Source organism: Protopterus annectens, chromosome 7.part1 (genome assembly GCF_019279795.1).
Source record: "Protopterus annectens isolate FY-2018-M chromosome 7.part1, PAN1.0, whole genome shotgun sequence".
NCBI classification, from domain to species: domain Eukaryota; kingdom Metazoa; phylum Chordata; order Ceratodontiformes; family Protopteridae; genus Protopterus; species Protopterus annectens.
The window spans coordinates 271,520,784-271,533,603 of NC_056740.1; positions in this window are offsets into that span (position 1 = coordinate 271,520,784).

The following is a 12,820-nucleotide window of genomic DNA, read 5'->3' on the forward strand; positions in this document are numbered from 1 at the left end:
GTCTTAGCTTTTGTAGAGTTTAACAGAAACCAGCAACACTCTTCTTCTCAAGTAGTGCCTCTTTAAGCAGAGTCTAGCTAATCAACATTGTAGTACAGCAAACATATCTAATAAAAACTAGATCACATTAAGGTGGTGTTCTCTATGTTAACAGTCTTAACAGCAAATTTCCTGATCTTGAGGCTATCCTGCATGCAGAGCACATTTCTGTAATTACTGTGACTTGGTTTAAATGAAAAGAAAGCATTCCTTCCATATTTGGAGTTTATGCATACCATGCTTTCTGGCTTGATGTTAACTGTGGTGGCAGCTCCATATTTCTCAAGGATCATATCACTGCCAGGATGATTCCCAGAGATCAAACTCATAGAACTCCTGATAACTCCATCTAGGAAAAACTATTAGCTTATAACCTATTGCAGGGCACCCTCATTGCTCCCTGACGATCATGTAAGATTTCTAGATGCACTCAGTGATCACTCTGTTAACAAGAAGGTTCTCTAACTGGCCCCTCAGTAAACCAGCGCACCTACATCTCTAATATGGGCTATGCCCAGAACTTCCTAAACTTAATAAACAAGAACTCTCTGGAAAAGATAAACAGTAACCCCCTACAGAGGCACAATCCCAAATTTTGGAAACACGGAAATCCTAATCTCATTCCCTAAACTTAACAGAGTCAAGAATATGTGCATTTCTGGGATATATATATATTACCCAGGACCAAACATCCCAATACTTGAAAACATATTGTCCTAGATAGCAGGTACAATCACAAATGAAATTATTCTCCTGGGTGATTTAAGCATTGCCTGGCAGTCTTTATCCAAACATTCAGCAAGCAACAGCATAAAACTCTTTAGATTCACTCAAATTATTAATACCCCAACAAGATGTGGCAAAAATAACTCCCAACAATTTATCCTGGATTGGATTCTGGTTACCAACCCATCTTATTTTTAGAGCAAAAAATCTGGACACAGCCTAAAATGATGGGGAGAAAAATAGGGACAGATTTTCAATATTTCTCTTACAAACTTAGAAAGTTGCTAGAATAATACATTTTGCATTAGCAAGAATTTTCTGAAGGATGTGGAGTCTTAAACTCAAATGTTTGTCATTATGTAATGACTTCAATCCTCAGCTATTCACCAGAAAGGTACAGATTTTAGGAGGAACACACCAAAAATATGCGGCAAAAATCTGGACATTCTGTGAAAATCTGTACAGTTGAGAGGTATGGCCTTGATTCACTGTGAGGATGACTCAACCATCATTTTCGCTTCAAACACCTTAACTCACCTCCATGAAATCACTCTACAAGCTGTCATCTCCATTGAAACTTGGCTTATAACAGCACAACTCCTCCTCAGCCCCCAAAAACAGACTCCTCTTCTTTAGCCCAAAAAACTCTTACATCTAACAAAGCAAATGGCAATGAAATTAAATTAGTTGGCCATGCCAAACTACAAGGAATCATAATAGATGGTGATCATAAATTTGACCTCCACATCCAAGGCATAGCAAGAAAAAACATCAAAAACTATGCATGCTATACAAAAACCTACATTCTGCCCACCCTACCATATGGAGCACCAGTTCTAACCAATTTATAACCCTCCATAAAAAATAAACTTGAAAGCTGCTACAACAAAATTGCCAAGTTTGCTACCAATTCAACCTCTTTTCCCCATCACTGCAAAGCTCTGTATACCCTTAGCTGGCTGGACCCCCCACGCACCTCTTCTACATTCATCTTATAACAAGACAAAATAAATCATACACAAACCATTAGCCATGCATCTAATGCCTCAGGTTTCAAGGATTTTAATAAAGCAAACCTCATAAAATTCTATGATTCTCAAAATTCACTCATGGTTACAGCATCTTTAATGCTGATACCACAGGTAACTCTATTAAACAGTCATATGGCCATTTAGATAAATGTATATAGTGGACAGTCATGGAATAGGAAATTCAATAATAAACCACCTTGGTGGCCAAACAGCATAAATAAATTGTACAATGAAAGGAAAGGAAGAAACTCCTGAAATTATAGAAGAATTCAAAAAACATCATATCAAGGACATCAGAAATATTACTAAATGTTGAGAAACACTATCAGATCCACTAACACAACCCATGAACTTAAGTTATTATCGCATATTCATATTTGGAGCTAATAGACATTGTAAATATATTAAAAAATATATTTTGTGTATGTGAAGTTTACCCTGGAGAATTCTTCCCAAAGTCCAGATATCCTAGATTCCCTTAATCATAACAAGGAAGTCTGTACTAAAGCTGCATTTCATAACCAAATATATTTATTCCATGGAGCAAGACAAAGTAACTGGTTGTTTTAATAAATAATGTTAAACATGCTCAGGTAAAGGAATTTTTAAACTGTTTACTTTAAGGTTTGCCACTGTTTTTATCCCAAAGTCTGGAACACTGCAGTGCTGATGCAACTTCATAAAGGTGGCCATACCATGACCCTGGAGATTATAGACCCATCAGACTGACAAGCCTTATCTGTGAAGCTGTGAAATTAAATATAACTGACATCATAAACCTCAATATCAAAATCTTCTGTAGGCCCGACCCACAGCAATTTGGCTTTGTCAAAAGAAGATCCTGCTTAATGTATCTGTTACTTGTTTGAGAAGGTTACATAGGCTGTCAACAGTGGTCATGCTGTTCACAAAGCATACCATAATTTGGAGAGCCCACATTCTACCCCTCAGCAGTCATCTTGGCATTAGTGTTTCTGTTTTTCTCCTGTTGAGAGATGAAGCATAAGAACTTTACTTCATGGGAACTTCTGATCACAGGAAAGCCTAATAACAGCTTCATAGGTGACAGTTTGGAATCTGTGCTTATATTTTGATCCTGGTGAGAGAAGAAGCAGTGTACATAGATTCCTGACTCTTTCTGATTGGGAAGTGAGTGTCTGTGCCTGCCCTTCCTGATTGGTCTGGTTGCTGTAATGGTGAGTTGCACATGTATGAGTGGCAGTGGGTCATGTACTTTAACTAGTCTGGATGTGAGGCTGTTTTTAATATAGACTTAGACTCCTACATCATTAGCTCCCTCCTGTGCAGTAGCTGATCTAAAGCTGTGAAAGATATTATAACCTTGCACTGCTGGGGTACTCTCCATGATTTTAAACCATGTCTCCATTACTATGCAGATATCTACACTCCAAGGAGAGGAAAGCTGCAGGGAGTGAAGTTTCTTGTTAAGACTTCTAACATTGAGCAGTACCATCTTCAGATATTCCTCCATAGGTTTGGTTAGGTCAGGAGGTTTATCAGTTTGGCATTGCCCAAACAAGGCACTACGGGAGTGGAAAAGGTCTTTGCCAGTATGTGAAAGCCTAGATGGGATAAGTAAAACCAACTCTGGCAAAGCAGTGTGGTCTGTCAACCATATCCTCCCAGGCAATCAAATATTGCACCCCTTGGATTGATGCCAGAATCTAAGTCAGTTGTTAAGCTTAATCATTTTCAGTTTTTAAAGTGGCATCATCTTTGGAGAATACAGTATGCTGCTCAATGTTAGGCTCATACCTGCCTGAGCCACATAATCAGTGAGCTCAATAGGTATGTCTCAGGTCATTAACACCTACATGGAGTATGACAGAGTCATACTGGTACCTGGGGTTCAATGACCTGAGTGCCTGTGTGACTTGGCTGATCCTAGCTCCAGCAAGGCAGCTAACCTTTAGTCTCTTCTTACTCAGTCTGGTGAGGGGAACAATGGTGTGTCTCACTACAGAATCACCAATGATTAGGAAATGTGGTTGTGCACTGGTTTACCTAGCAGTAGAGGCATTAAATACAATGTTACTACGTGTTGCCATGGATGTGTTTTAATGGAGTGTTTACATGATGGCCGAGGACTCTTTTTTGATTGCACTGTGCAGGAGGTCTTATTCTTTTAGGAAGGCTACCTGTAAGTGCCTCATAAGTAGTTTTATGTGTATGGTCTTTACCCTGTGCAGTAGGCATTTTGCAAGGATCACTGACAACCTCTATAGGATTAGTTCTGGTTGTATGAGAGAGATTTGCCTCCGCGTTAAAGTGTATTTATATCTCTCACATACTTTATCTGTTTTATTAAGAGTAAGTGGGTTATCAGTGTACATGAGGCAATTGCTACAATGCCTCAGAATACCCATCTCAACCAGACTGGCCACAGAGAGAGTTGAGAAGTGCATATTCATAGCTGCTGATCTACTAGAGAGGAGTGAGGGAAATTTAAATATTGAATCAGTCAATAACACAAGAAACTTGATGAGCAACACTCAGCTATGCACAAATTAGATGGTCTATTAAATAAAAAGTCTGTCAAAACAGTAAGGGTATTTTAAGGGAAACTTGCCCTGTGAGAGACTGGTGTTTACACAGTTTGCAAAGGGGGTATTACACTGGGAGATATCGACATCTATACAGATCCCTGCTAGGCACTGCTGCACTGAGAGCAGCAGTTCTAACTTCATACTAAAAAAGGTCAAAAATATCAACACAAAAACACTCAGTGCAGCTGTGACAAAAACAATGTGAAAAACAAGTGCCAAAACAGTTGATATGGTAATGTAAATCTTAGCTCACTCGTAGGTTATGAGTCAAACGTTGTGCAACTGCAACACTTAAATAGCAGAGGAAATTCGATAAAAAAACCCACATACAATGCCCTGTGGGCAGTCAGAATGACACACTCATCATTACTTTACACAGTCTCAGGCCAGAAAATGACCCTGAAACCCTCTACTCTCACTAAAGTGGAACCAAGACAGTTCTAAGTAAAGAGTGTAGAAAAGGTCAAAAAGTGCAGATATTCAATGCAGAAACACTCAATTAATGCAGCTAAGACACAAACAACGTGAAAACCTGTGAAAACCAAGTACAGATATGGCAATGTAAGCCTTAGCTTTTGTAGAGTTTAACAGAAACCAGCAACACTCTTTTTCTCAAGTAGTGCCTCTTTAAGCAGAGTCTAGCTAATCAACATTGTAGTACAGCAAACATATCTAATAAAAACTAGATCACATTAAGGTGGTGTTCTCTATGTTAACAGTCTTAACAGCAAATTTCCTGATCTTGAGGCTATCCTGCATGCAGAGCACATTTCTGTAATTACTGTGACTTGGTTTAAATGAAAAGAAAGCATTCCTTCCATATTTGGAGTTTATGCATACCATGCTTTCTGGCCTGATGTTAACTGTGGTGGCAGCACCATATTTCTCAAGGATCATATCACTGCCAGGATGATTCCCAGAGATCAAACTCATAGAACTCCTGATAACTCCATCTAGGAAAAACTATTAGCTTATAACCTATTGCAGGGCACCCTCATTGCTCCCTGACGATCATGTAAGATTTCTAAATGCACTCAGTGATCACTCTGTTAACAAGAAGGTTCTCTAACTGGCCCCTCAGTAAACCAGAGCACCTACATCTCTAATATGGGCTATGCCCAGAACTTCCTAAACTTAATAAACAAGAAATCCCTGGAAAAGATAAACTGTAACCCCCTAAAGAGGCACAATCCCAAATTTTGGAAACACGGAAATCCTAATCTCATTCCCTAAACTTAACAGAGTCAAGAATATGCGCATTTCTGGGATATAAATATATTACCCAGGACCAAACATCCCAATACTTGAAAACATACTGTCCTAGATAGCAGGTACAATCACAAATTAAATTATAGACTTAGACTCCTACATCATTAGTTCCCTCCTGTGCAGTAGCTGATCTAAAGCTGTGAAAGACATTATAACCTTGCACTGCTGGGGTACTCTCTATGATTTTAAACCACGTCTCCATTACTATACAGATATCTACACTCCAAGGAGAGGAAAGCTGCAGGGAGTAGAGTTTCTTGTTAAGACTTCTAACATTGAGCAGTACCATCTTCAGATATTCCTCCATAGGTTTGGTTAGGTCAGGAGGTTTATCAGTTTGGCATTACCCAAACAAGGTACTACGGGAGTGGAAAAGGTCTTTGCCAGTATGTGAAAGCCTAGATGGGATAAGTAAAACCAACTCTGGCAAAGCAGTGTGGTCTGTCAATCATATCCTCCCAGGCAATCAAATATTGCACCCCTTGGATTGATGCCAGAAGCTAAGTCAGTTGTTAAGCTTAATCATTTTCAGTTTTTAAAGTGGCATCATCTTTGGAGAAGGCAGTATGCTGCTCAATGTTAGGCTCATACCTGCCTGAGCCACATAATCAGTGAGCTCAGTAGGTATGTCTCAGGTCATTAACACCCACATGGAGTATGACAGAGTCATACTGGTACCTGGGGTTCAATGACCTGAGTGCCTGTGTGACTTGGCTGATCCTAGCTCCAGCAAGGCAGCTAACCTTGAGTCTCTTCTTACTCAGTCTGGTGAGGGGAACAATGGTGTGTCTCACTACAGAATCACCAATGATTAGGAAATTTGGTTGTGCACTGGTTTACCTAGCAGTAGAGGCATTAAATACAATGTTACTACTTGTTGCCATGGGTGTGTTTTAATGGAGTGTTTACATGATGGCCGAGGACTCTTTTTTGATTGCACTGTGCAGGAGGTCTTATTCTTTTAGGAAGGCTACCTGTAAGTGCCTCATAAGTAGTTTTATGTGTATGGTCTTTACCCTGTGCAGTAGGCATTTTGCAAGGGTCACTGACAACCTCTATAGGATTAGTTCTGGTTGTATGAGAGAGATTTGCCTCAGCGTTAAAGTGTATTTATATCTCTCACATACTTTATCTGTTTTATTAAGAGTAAGTGGGTTATCAGTGTACGAGGCAATTGCTACAATGCCTCAGAATACCCATCTCAACCAGACTGGCCACAGAGAGAGTTGAGAAGTGCATATTCATAGCTGCTGATCTACAAGAGAGGAGTGAGGGAAATTTAAATATTGAATCAGTCAATAACACAAGAAACTTGATGAGCAACACTCAGCTATACACAAACTAGATGGTCTATTAAATAAAAAAATCTGTCAAGACAGTAAGGGTATTTTAAGGGAAACTTGCCCTGTGAGAGACTGGTGTTTACACAGTTTACAAAGGGGGTATTACACTGGGAGATATCGACATCTATACAGATCCCTGCTAGGTGCTGCTGCAATGAGAGCAGCAGTTCTAACTTCAGACTAAAAAAGGTCAAAAATATCAACACAGAAACACTCATTGCAGCTGTGACAAAAACAATGTTAAAAACAAGTGCCAAAACAGTTGATATGGTAATGTAAATCTTAGCTCACTCATAGGTTATGAGTCAAACGTTGTGCAACTGCAACACTTAAATAGTAGAGGAAATTCGATAAAAAAAACCCACATACAATGCCCTGTGGGCAGTCAGAATGACACAGTCATCATTACTTTACACAGTCTCAGGCCAGAAAATGACGCTGGAACCCTCTACTCTCACTAAAGTGGAACCAAGACAGTTCTAAGTAAAGAGTGTAGAAAAGGTCAAAAAGTGCAGATATTCAACGCAGAAACACTCAATTAATGCAGCTAAGACACAAACAATGTGAAAACCTTTGAAAACCAAGTACAGATATGGCAATGTAAGTCTTAGCTTTTGTAGAGTTTAACACAAACCAGCAACACTCTTTTTTTCAAGTAGTGTGGTTGCCAAACATTGCCAAATGTCTCTGAGCTTGTAGGTTATAAGCCAAGGGTTGTGCAACTGTGACATTTAAATAGCAGCAGAGATTTGATAAAAAAAACAACAAAAAAGGCCCTGTAGCCAATCAGGAACAAAACACTTTTCTTTTCTCTACACAATCGCAGGCCAGAAAATGACTCAGGACCCCTCCACTCTCACTAAAGTCAAACCAAGGCAGTTCTAACTAAAGATTGTAAAAAAGGTTAAAAAGTGCAGATATTCAACACAGAAATATTCGATTAATGCAACAAAATGTGCTGAAACAATGGGTATGGTAATTTTAGAACAAATGTGTTGTACCTTTAAGAAGCATTTCCAAAAACTGAACATGCATATAAATAGCGAGCACGTGTTAGCTTCAGTGCTATTTTGAGAGTACAGAGTGTGAACATCTATGTGTATGATAGCTAGTTATTTTATAAGTTAAAGTTACTTAGCCTCATTCGTGATGTGTTTGTATATAATAAAGCTGCTTGAAGAAAACTCACAACTGTCCATCTGTTTTATTCTGACTGGACGAGCAGCAAGGTAGCAGAACTGGGATTCCAGCAACTGCTTTCCAGAGCCACAAGGTGGAGAGTTAACAGTGAAGGCAAACTAAGTTAACTGAAAGGAAAAAGGGCCAGAAATGAGTCAAAGGTAATGAGACATTGCGCAAATGCTTTATTTATTAAAAAAGATAAAAATGGAGCATTACAAGGGCACAAAGCACATTATTAAGCAAACGAATAGCACAGAAAGATTTATTAAGCAAACAAGAAGCATAACAAGCTCCTTAATCAGATGAGATGTTTGAAGTTAAATTATTTGATAAAACGAGATTTAGAAAAGTACATAAAAGTTTTAGAAGTACCTCACAATTGCAAAACAAGCATGTTTTAAATTAAAGCGAGTATGTTGAGAGTTAAAACAAGCACAAGCAAGTATAATGAGCATGAAAAGAGACTAAATGGGCAAAACAAATATAATAAAGGGCAAAAGGAGCACATTAAGCTTAAATAAAGCAAGGCGACTGTATGTTTTTTGGTAAATTACTGCATTTTGGTAAAACTACTATTTTGCATTGATTGAAGCCTTGATTAGCATAACTAGAGTTGTTCAAAGTATCTCAAGGTGTGTAAAGGTGCTTACAATGAATGTTTATTATTGTGCATTCATTCTGAAGAGTTTGTTGTGTGCAAAGTGCAACTATTTGTTAAAGTGCAGTCTAATACAGCCATTTCAAAAAGTTTCTTGTACATGAGTGTGTCTGTTCACAGAGTGCCACCATTACAGAGTGTTTCTTGCACTGTACAGAGTTATTTGGTAAAGTGCAGACATTTTGGAGACATTTCAGTGTGCTGTGTACTGTTCATTTGCAAAGTACAGTTACTTTGAAGTGTTTCTCACTCTGAGCTTCTTCTGCCCAATTTATTCACCTTCTTTTTCTTCTTTCAGCTGCTGCTGTTAGGGGTCTCCACAGTGGATCATCTGTTTCCATTTCTTCCTGTCCTCTGCATCTTGCTCTGTCACAACAACCACATGCATGTCATCTCTCACCACATCCATTAACCTTATCTTAGGACTTCTTCTTTTGGCAGCTTCATCCTTAGTATCTTTTTTCCAATATACTCTGCATCCCTCCTCAGCACATGTCCAAACCAATGTAATCTTGCCTCTCTGGCTTTGTCTCCAAACCTTCCAACCTGGGCTGACCCTCTAATATACTTATTCCTAATCCTGTCGACCCTCATCACACCCAGTGCAAATCTTAACATCTTTATCTCTGCCACGTCCAGCTCTGACTCCTGCCATTTTCTCAATGCCACTGTCTCCAACCCATATAACATAGCTGGTCTCACTGCCCTCTTGTAGACCTTCCCTTTCACTCTTACTGGTATTCGTCTGTCACAAATCACTCCTGACACTCTTTTCCACCCACTCCATCCTGCCTGTACTCTCTTCTTCACCTCTCTTCCACACTCACCATTATTCTGAACTGTTGATCCCAAGTATTTAAACTCATCCACCTTCGCCACCTCTACTCCCTGCATCCTCACCATTCCTCTATCCTCTCTCTCATTCACACCTATATATTCTGTCTTAGTCCTGCTGACCTTCATTCCACTTCTCTCTAGAGCATATCTCCATCTCTCCAGGGTCTCCTCCACCTGTTCCCTACTCTCACTACAGATCACAATGTCATCTGCAAACATCATAATCCATGGAGGCTCCTGTCTGATCTCGTTTGTCAACCTGTCCATCACCATTACAAATAAGAAAGGGCTCAGTGCTGATCCTTGATGTAATCCCACCTCCACCTTAAACGCATTTGTCACTCCCACCGCAGACCTCACCACTGTCACACTACCCTTGTACATATCCTGTACCACTCTTACATACTTTTCTGACACTCCCAACTTCCTCATACAATGCCACAACTCCTCTCTAGGCACCCAGTCATATGCTTTCTCTAAGTCCACAAAGACATTATGCAACTCCTTCTGACCTTCTCTGTACTTCTCCATCAACACTCTCAGAGCAAACATCGCATCTGTAGTGCTCTTTCATGGTATGAAACCATACTGCTGATCACTAATCATCACCTCCCTTCTTAACCTAGTTTCCACTACTCTTTCCCATAACTTCATGTTGTGACTGATCAATTTAATCTCTCTGTAGTTACTACAGTTCTGCACATCACCCTTATTCTTAAAAATTAGTACCAAATCTCTTTTTCCTCCATTCCTCAGGCATCCTCTCACTTTCCAATATTTAATTAAACAATCTAGTTAAAAACTCTACTGCCATTTCACCTAAACACCTCCATGCTTCCACAGGTATGCCATCTGGACCAACAGCCTAGCCATTCTTCATCCTCTTCATAGCTATCCTTACTTCCTCCATGCTAATCCACTGCACTTCATGATTCACTATCCGCACATCATTCAACCTTCTCTCCCTCTCATTCTCTTCATTCATCAGCCCCTCAAAGTACTCTTTCCATCTGCTCAACACACTCTCCTCACTTGTGAGTATGTTTCCCTCATTATCCTTTATCACCTTTACCTGCTGCACACCTTTCCTAGCTCGGTCCCTCTGTCTAGCCAATTGGTACTGGTCCTTTTCTCCCTCCTTAGTGTCCAACCTTTCATACAACTCTTCATACACCTTATCCTTAGCCTTCGCCACCTCTCTCTTTGCCATGCACCTCATCTCCTTATACTCCTGCCTACTTTCTTCATCTCTCTGACAATCTCACTTCTTCTTCACCAACCTCTTTCTCTGTACACTCTCCTGTACTTCCTCATTCCACCACCAGGTCTCCTTGTCCTCCTTCCTCTTTCCAGATGTCACACCAAGCACCTTTCTAGCCATCTCCCTTACTAGCTCTGCTGTAGTTACCCAGCTATTTGGTAACTCTTCACTGCCACCCAGTGCCTATCTTAACTCTTCCCTGAACTCCACCTCACAATTACCCTTTTTTAATTTCCACCATTTGATCCTTGGTGCTGCCTTCACACTCCTCCTCCTCTTCTTGATCACCAATGTCATCCTACAAACCACCATCCTATGCTGCCTAACTACACTTTCCCCTGCCACCACTTTACAGTCTCCAACCTCCTTCAGAATGGCCCTTGTCCTCCTTCCTCTTTCCAGATGTCACACCAAGCACCTTTCTAGCCATCTCCCTTACTAGCTCTGCTGTAGTTACCCAGCTATTTGGTAACTCTTCACTGCCACCCAGTGCCTATCTTAACTCTTCCCTGAACTCCACCTCACAATTACCCTTTTTTAATTTCCACCATTTGATCCTTGGTGCTGCCTTCACACTCCTCCTCCTCTTCTTGATCACCAATGTCATCCTACAAACCACCATCCTATGCTGCCTAACTACACTTTCCCCTGCCACCACTTTACAGTCTCCAACCTCCTTCAGACTGGCCCTTCTACATAAGATATAATCCACCTATGTTTATCTTCCTCCACTCTTGTATGTCACCCTATGCTCCTCCCTCTTGTTAAAATACGTATTCACCACAGCCATGTCCATCCTTTTCGCAAAATCCTTTACCATCTGACCTTCTGCATTCCTTTGCTTAACACCATACATATCCATCGCTTCCTCATCCCCTCTGTTCCCTTCACCAACATGCCCATTGATTATTTCGAAATAATTTATTCTCATAGTGCAGTTACTGCCCAGTTTATTCACAAAGTGCAGTTACATCGAAATGTTTTTTGCTCTCAGCTTCTTCTGCCTAGTTTATTTGACAGTGCAGTTATTCGAAATATTTATTTCTTAAAATGATGATAAATGACTTTTACAGTAAAGTGATTTCAAGAGTGTTACAGTGCCTGAGAAACTTATTTTGCAAAGTTCAGTTATACAGAGGCTTGTGATATTGAGCATAGTTACACATACTGGCATAAATTTCAGGCATATGCATAAGTGTGTGTGTTCATGCATACTTGCAAAAGTCTTCAATGAGATATGTTAATATGGCAGATGGATTTCAAGAAACATTACCACTTGTGTTTGACCAGAAGTTTGCAAAGAAATGGAGAATATTTGCACAAGAGTATGATATATTTATAGAAGCAGCTTATTCTGATAAAGATGCACACACCAGGGCATTCATTTTGCTAAACCTAGCAGGGTCAGAGGCCATTGAAAAGGAACATTCACTTGTATATGTACCAGTAGTTTATGAAAGAGAAGGAGAAACTCATCGTATTGTTGTGCAGGCTGAACGAAGGGAAGACCCCGAGTGTTTGAAGTGCAAATTCAGAGAAATGTGTAATCCCCACACTAATGTTACATTAGAGAGGCATTTGTTTTAGATAAGAGGTCAAAAGCAAGGCAAAACTTTTGCAGCTTATATTATGAATCTGAGAAACAGCTAAAATGTATAAGTTTTGTATATGAAAGATGAGTTAATAAAGGACAGGCTTGTGTGTGGTATAAATAGTTATGCTGTGAGAAAGATTTTGCTTTGTGACAGTGATTTAACACTGAGCAAAGCCATTGAGATTTGTCAAATCCATGAAGTTACAGAAAGGCACACAAATATGCTTGCAAGTAATAAGACCAAGGTTTCAGTTGGCTTCAGAGCAAATGTAGGTAGTATGCAACATGTGACTGGCAAACGCAGGCCTAAGCA